The 7839-nt window shown below is 38.6% G+C and overlaps 1 long non-coding RNA gene across 1 annotated transcript; it reads left to right on the top strand.

Moving 5' to 3' along the window:
* Window positions 1-308: 308 nt before the first annotated feature.
* Window positions 309-7592, top strand: LOC148365033 (uncharacterized). The gene is made up of 3 exons (XR_015850404.1): window positions 309-398; window positions 4326-4375; window positions 7142-7592. It is a non-coding gene; the product is annotated as an uncharacterized LOC148365033 (long non-coding RNA).
* The last annotated feature ends 247 nt before the right edge of the window (window positions 7593-7839 follow it).

Raw genomic sequence — 7839 nt, 5'->3', positions numbered from 1 at the left:
CGTCACTGGAATATTTGTGACAAGTTCAAGCTTGTATGCTAACATTAAACATGTAAATCCTTTCAGTATGAATCAAAAGTGCGTGCTAAAAAATTTTTTGCAACAATGCACAAATGTTTCTAAATCAATCACTGTCTGCAAACATTTTCGTTCAGTCCAATTTCTTCTTGACAGCCTTCTCATTGTTACTCTTGTCTTTATTCAACCAGAAAAGAATGAACTCAGAGAAAAAATGCTGACGATGATGATGATAGATTGCAACACTATCAATTGTGCAAGTTCCTTCACAAGCTCACAAGACACCGCATCGTACATTGTTAATATCTTGTAATAATCTGCACCACCGGCCGCACCTCGACACACCGAGCTGCAACATCTAACAAAGAAGTCTCTCTGCGGTAATGACTTTCTACTTGTGTCTCTCAAATTATTTTCATCGGGGTTGAACCGAAATCCGGTGAGGAGAATAATCCACACTTGACAACAATGAAAATTTCATATTGTTGTCCCTCCCCTCTATTCAGTTTCTGCCACTCTTTCACACTTTCCTCTCATCTGTCTCCCTCACACCCCACATTGTGTGATATATTTAAATGTTAATAACCATTCATTTCTGACACCCAATCTGCAGGGCCCCAAATTTAACAGGAAATCTATTTAATCAGAAGAATCTCATTACATCTTTTCAGGAGCTCAAGTTTTGAATATTGTCTATAGCTTTAATGGAAGATTGGGTGTACGAATGCTTGATTTATCTGTATAAATGCAAAGAGGGATGTATTAAGTTAGATAGGATTTAGTTCAATATTATTACAGCGCACAGAGCAACACAATGGAAACATAAAGAGACTTAATTTGATTTTATTAAAGCAAAGAATAGATACATGTATTGTGATACACAGCTATAAGAGTTATTCCTTCCAGGCACCATAGGAATGCAAGAAAAACAGCCCGTCCTTTAGTGCATGTTATACAAATTCCAATATTATGTTCTTTGAAAGCGGTTAACGGTTATCACCAATTTAACAAAATGCCTTCTCCGAGCATTAGCTACAGATGGTTCCCAAACCCCTGTGAACAGCGTTCTCTGAGCCTCTATTATATCATCCACCCAGCACTATTTAATTTCATTTCCATGAATATGCAATGAATTTAATTTTGAACACTATTTTCCTCTGCTTCTGTAATCACAAAAAATGCCAGTGTAATTAGTTTCTAATTACTCGGTGTAATTGTTGTAGTAATCATTTTAATTACCCAAATGCGCAGACATTAGATGCTAAAAGGGAAGTAATCTGCAAGTACCTCCTTTTGAGCCTCTCCTTTTCGAGAGTTTGTTTTCTAGTAGGAATAGGCAGATTGATCCAAATATCGATGTTACCAATACAGAGGGAGTATTTGGATCAGATCGATACTACTGTCCTTGGATCGATATTGTGCTCCTATTTTAACTATATCTATAATACTGTTATTATTGGGTCATAAGTTTAAACATAGCTGTAATTTTCAATTTCAATCCAACACACAGGGACACATAATTCGCTCCCTCATTCAGACCTAGGGGCAATTTGGACCGGCCAATTAACCTAACATGCATGTTTTCTGAATGTGGGAGGAAACCGGAGTGCCCGGAGGAAAACCACGCAAGCACGGGGAGAACATGCAAACTCCACACAAGAGGTTCGATCTCATGACCTCAGAACTGGGCTGCACACGCGCTAACCACTGCGTCGCTGTGCTGAAAGATTAGTCTAGTTAATATAATTTTAGTATACTTTCTTCATTTATTTAATGATCATGATATTTCCAAGAAAAATTATCGGCCAGGTATCGCTCGCTACTACCTTGTAAGTTACTTGGATCAGATCAATGATAAAAATCCTAGTATCGCCAACCCCTATTTTCTAGATTGACCGATTTTTGTAAATATGGTCCTGCAGACCTGGAGCATGTGTATGTGGGCGGAAGCAAGTGTGGAGTAAGGTGTAGGGATCTCCAAAGCGAGACAGCAGACCGTCGGGGCCAGACTTCCATTGTAGCACCTCGGCAATCTGCTCAGTGTAAATTTGCATGCTCCAGAAAGCCATTAAGTTAAAATATACAGTTATTGTACCTTTCTGGGAATGGTGCCATAGAAATGCTTATTGCATGTGCTTATAGCTCAGTCTACCAGATGGTAAATCATGAAATTTTATGAAATTATTGCACCAGTGAGGTGTTTTGAAAAGGAGCAGCTGTGAGGAAGATGGGACATTATAAACACTCACAGGTGTTCTGTCTTTCTCTTCCGCCAGCCACGGCGTAAAAAAATTAAATTATAAACAAACTGGCAAATGTTGCAATCTCTTTCATGGGTACACTACTTACAGGAGACATTACTTAAACCGGCCAAAGAATAGATTTTTAATTTGCATAAAATATTTATCGAGACCAGGAAATACTTTAGCCGAGCCGCCTCATCTGCCAAATTTGGAAACTGCTACCTCGCAAGTCCCACCAGCACCTCAAAGCCTCAGATGAGTGTCCATTAGGGAGAACAGTAATGTGCACTTTACTCAAGCACATATGGGCGAGTACACCTAATAAGAGAGCGCTGGTCAGTGCCAAACAGCACGCCAGGCTTGTGTTTCTCATTAAGATTTTATTCCTTCCTTAGTATTTAATTAGCAAGTCTAGCGCAGGGACCGAGGAGGATGGCAATGCATTCGCTACTTTGCCACTTTCCAAGTCTTGGGATGCAAAGTGGCAGTCTCTAGCTCCCTGGTCGACAAGTAAAGGATCACACAAGTACTTGTTGCTTAGCGCAGGATCAAATTTTGCATTTTATTTTCATGAATGTGTTTGTGTGTGTTCAAATGTTAGAGATTCGATCTCATGCTTTATTTGTCACCACTACAAAATACAATAATATAATTCTAAAATTATATCATGTTTTGTGTATCCATTTAACGGAAGTCACAGTTTTCTGTTGTCATTATTATTTCTTGTTATTCCTTTTTGTTTTTTTTTATTTTTGCCATTGTGTGTATCTGTTTCTTTTTTTAAGTCCTGGGTTGTTTGGTGTGAAAATAGAGGGAAACACTTGGCTTTAACTGCATGCAATGCCACTGCGATCAGCATCATTTTTTTAGTTTGAAACCATTCTTTATTCTATATTTAATACATACTTACGATATTTCGCCCACAAATCACACCCTCCATTTATACATCCAAATTGAACAGCAGTGGAAGTTATCCATCCAAAACGCTACAGTTCTCTTTCCAAACTATAACAATTGTTTTCAGGTGGCTGTAATTTGATTTAATCCTCAGGGAACAAAAAAAGCGAATGCAATTTGGTCTGTAACGGCGACAGTCACTAATCACAACACAAAAAGAGGACTTTTCTTGAGTGCAGGGGACAAAAGAATACGGCGAGCTGCTCTTTTTCAGAACGCATGAGCTCTATAAACAAAAACAGTGCAGTGCTGTCTCCAAGAGGAAAAATAAGTTGTTTTTTTTGCCAACATTATTCATATAATATATAAGAGGAAAAAAACGGGAGGTTTGATGGTTCTTCATTTGATATGTACTAAGTATGATATTTTAGCTTTTTCACCCACTATTTTTACATCAGATTAAAAAGCATGGAAGTTAAGTATCAAAAATGTTTGGGTTCCCTTTCCGTATCCTTGGAATTATTTTCAGGTCACTGGAGTTTATTTTAATCTTTGATGAAAGATGATAACCAAATACAATTGTGTTCATTACCATGACAACAACACTGGCACTGTCGTCTTTAAATAAAGGGCTCACATTCTACGCTGCCCTATTTCGCATTTTCTCTACGTGCAGTAATAAACATGTGCTCGTTTTAGTAATTACTATCTGACTTTGTGGTGGTTGTTATTTTGAATGGTCACGTGTAACCAAGGCAACTTTAAAGGGGTGTGCAGGGGTACGGTGCCATTGGTTTTCTGCAGGCAAATGCGTCAACGCTTAATTCCCCTTGGGGTTGTTGCTAGGTAAACGGTTATATTTTGTTCTTGTGAATTGAATGTTTTTATTACAGCACTTTAAATTGCAATTAAATTGCCAGAAAAGTGCTACGAACACATTTTATTTGTGCTTAGAAGTCAAACTTTTTATTTTTTGCTTGACTCTTGCATGTGTGCAGAATGCAGCTGACTTCTGGCCAAATAAAGTGCCTTACTTTATTCTCTTTAAAAACAGGGTATTTAAAATGCACATTGTGAGTGAGATGGCTGAAGTAAGGAATTGACTTGGGGCTTGTGTATGATGCTGGTCAATGCAAAACAAGTTTACATTTACTGGTTTCCTTGTAGGTTGGCAGAGTCACCATGCTGCACACCTGAGGCTCATCTCAACCGACCAGGTATTTGAATGTAGCAGAAGTTAAAGGCCTCCTCACTTTTCTTCTTGTTTTCAAGACTTCTACCTGTGGGATACTCTTTTTTTAATTTGTTTTCTTCTTTGTTGTTAGTTTTTGACAATATCCTCAACAATGTTGCATTTCCGGGTTTATTTGGTCCACCTTTTGGCTTACCATGTTTTTCTTTTGTCTTGTCTGTGTTGGAATTGAATATCAGAATGTACCCTTGACCAAATTGTTTGAATTAGTTATCTGACTCATTAACCAAACACAACCTACATTTTCATTTTGTTTTCTTTGTTTGTGTGGTGTTTCTTCAGTAGAGTGCTGGTAAAAGAAAAAAAAAATCAGAGAGTGTGTGTATGTCTTGATTGAAAATAATTCAACTATAAAATAGGATTTAAAATAATCACTTAAATTTGCTAATTGCTAATTTGAAACTTATTCTGTTTCCCCGCTATAGTCATCCAAAAAACAAATGTGGTGCTCCAAAAAGGCAAGACTAGTTTGAAAAATAAATAAATGTGCTTTGTTAAATGTTGTCTTAAAATATATGGTATGGATCTCTCTTTTTTTTTTTTTTTTCATTTTGACATTATTTTGGTCAGAATGTTTCCCAACCACTTCTCCAAGGCCATAGTCTGGAGTTACTTGAATTATTTGTATCTGTGAGCATGCGTGTGCTCGTGGGTTTTCATCATCCTTCGCTACATAAATATTATTTCATGGCCTTGTCTTTACGCTGTATGACAGGGCATTTAACATATTCAAATGAGATGCATGTGTATTCTTTCCCCGAAAAGGCTGGTGCCTGGACACGAAGAAGCGCTGTGAGGGGAGCCGGTATAGTCATGCATATTCAAATCCACTGCTGGACATGGCTGCCCTAAATAGTCGGAGAGCGTGCAGCACTCAAGGGGGATTGTTTTTCATGTGCTGTTTTATTTTCTTCACTGGTATACTCACTAATATCGCATGAATCTATGCATATAGTATCAAATTATGTACAGTGCAAGAAATTAAATTAAAGTCCAAATCTTGGCATACATGTACTATTTATACCTGTCTATTCTATTACGGCAATGTTTTTTTTTTTCAAGCTGAAAGTGTAAACATGGATCCAATTATTTACAAAATAAAAAGTCAAAGAGATATACAGAACAAATGAACGAGTGTCGACAAACGTTGTACAGTGTGACACTTTATTTTATGAGGCATTAAGCTCTTCTCACACCACCAAACAAAGCCTCTCTGGGAAAGAATCTCATTATGACTCGTAATGACAAATTCAGCCTTTGCAATTATTTGCTGCCATTTCCAGGCTATATCTCGCAGAGAGAGAGAATTCAGTTAGTGCACGGTAGGCCATAAACTCAGTGAGGTAGTGGCCTGGTCTGGACAGTGATATACTTGCTTGGGGCTATATTACTGATGAAACGCAATGACGTAAATAGGACAATGCCGTTGTGTACCCATAAAAAAAAAAACAACAATTTAGCTTTCATCCCACATGATCGCAGTTGTTTCCATTTTTATAACGCGTACTTGCATAAGATGCATAAAACATTTTTTTTGCAGATGATGCAGTGTACTGTATGGTAATCAAATGCACCTGGAATGCTCTAATGCTGATCAACAAAAGCTTTTAATAGCATCCTGCTGCGAGGGAGTGAGAAGTTAACAATGGCTTTTAAGGCTATCTGCATTTTAATCTCGTACCATTATAGGTGCTTTTAAGTATTTGTGTGTCAGCCACTAATGCACATACATAAACATTTAAAAATGTTTCCAAACAGGACCATGAACGACACACTCATATTTTGCTGTAGAATTCACATAAATTATGGAACATCCTTCTACATTGACAATACGACAAATGCAACCAGTCAGATTAAAGGCATGGTCACACAGCCTTTCACGTATCGCAGGTGAATCAAGGACAGAAGTTTCTGCCAGTGAAGCAGACGCGGTGGAAAATGTGCAAAATTGGCTAAACCCTCTATTTACCCGTGGTATGCCAGCGAAACAGACGCCGGCGACTGTTCCGCGTCCTTATCGCGGGTAACCGCAGCTGCATCGCGTTTGACCGTGCTAACACGCGTTACACACGCTAATGCACGTGATAACACCACGATACAGGCGCAGAACAAACGTGCTATGACCGTGCTCCACCCGCGATTACCCGCTAAAATTTCACGTCCTACCCACGTGTGACCACGTCTTGGCCGCGGCCGTAGCACGTTGTTCCGCGTCTGTACCGAGTCATTGCCTCGTGTGTACCACATGTGCCGCCCGCGGTTACCCGTGGTCTAAAGTTTTGAGCAGCGCAAAACTTTTTCGCGCAGCCAACCGCGTGTGAATTTCTTACCGCGTGTAAAGCACTGCTGTATCTCGTCTGTATCGCGATTTCAAAGCGTCCAACAGCATCTGCTTCACGGGCAGAAATTTCTGGCCGTGATTCAGCCTCGATACGCCCGTGAAAGGTTGTGTGACCATGCCTTAAGATGGACATTGTCATGTATTTACTGTTGGGCTGTAGCCGTCCTCTACATTTTAAATTATAGCTTTTTTTGAAAGTTTCCTCTGTTCGAACATTCTGGCATACTGCATCACATTGTGGTATGCTGTGAGCACGGCAGGGGACAAAAATCATACAGAGTCAACAACAAAGCCCATAAAATCATTGCCTGCTCTCTACCCAGTCCAGAGGATATAAATGGCTTATGCTACTGACTTTTCTCACATCTTTGACCTTTTGTCTTCTGGTAGGCGCTGCAGGTCCCTTAAAACAAGAACTAAAAGGCTGAAGACAGTTTCTTCCCTGGAGCCATCACCTCTCTAAATAAGCGTTGCAAGACTGAAAAAAATACATATCTTGCCAGTTGTATTGAAAAGTGGGTAGTGTGAAGAAAAATGGGTATTTTTTGTGTTTTTGCTGCTAAATGTGACTGTACTATTTGTCACTGCACTAATGTTAAAATACATTTACAACTTAGGTCAGTCTCCAAAAACTATCTTGTAAATATTTTTGCTTAATTATCCCAGCATTCATTTTACCTTTTTTTTTTTTTAATATTTTATGTCTTTATTAAGTGTTTATTCTGGAGTGTCATGTGTGATGTCGTTGTAAACAATTCCCACTATGATGCTATCAAGTACAGTAAAATACATTCAAATTGTAATGTTTGCTTTACTCGCGTAATAGGAATTTTTTATAGAACGTTTCTCCCAAAATAACACTGTTTAAGCATTTACAGTAAATATTCAATACTAATACAACGTTGGGGTTAACCCCCCCCCCAAAAAAAAAGCTAGGGATGCAAAGTATCAGTAGCAATGCTGATGAAATGCCTTATTTTGGGGGAATCGGCGCTTACAATAGTGGTTGATACCACTATCGGATACTGTCAATTAGGAACAGTAGGAAACTTTGCAATTAAAGAAGAATGCCTTCCATTCAATTTCAT

The sequence above is a fragment of the Urocampus carinirostris genome, chromosome 5 (genome assembly GCF_059441175.1).
Source record: "Urocampus carinirostris isolate Australia breed hairy pipefish chromosome 5, RoL_Ucar_1.0, whole genome shotgun sequence".
Taxonomy (NCBI): domain Eukaryota; kingdom Metazoa; phylum Chordata; class Actinopteri; order Syngnathiformes; family Syngnathidae; genus Urocampus; species Urocampus carinirostris.
Note: the sequence above shows the minus strand (reverse complement) of the source record. Positions and strands in the feature narration are given on the sequence as shown.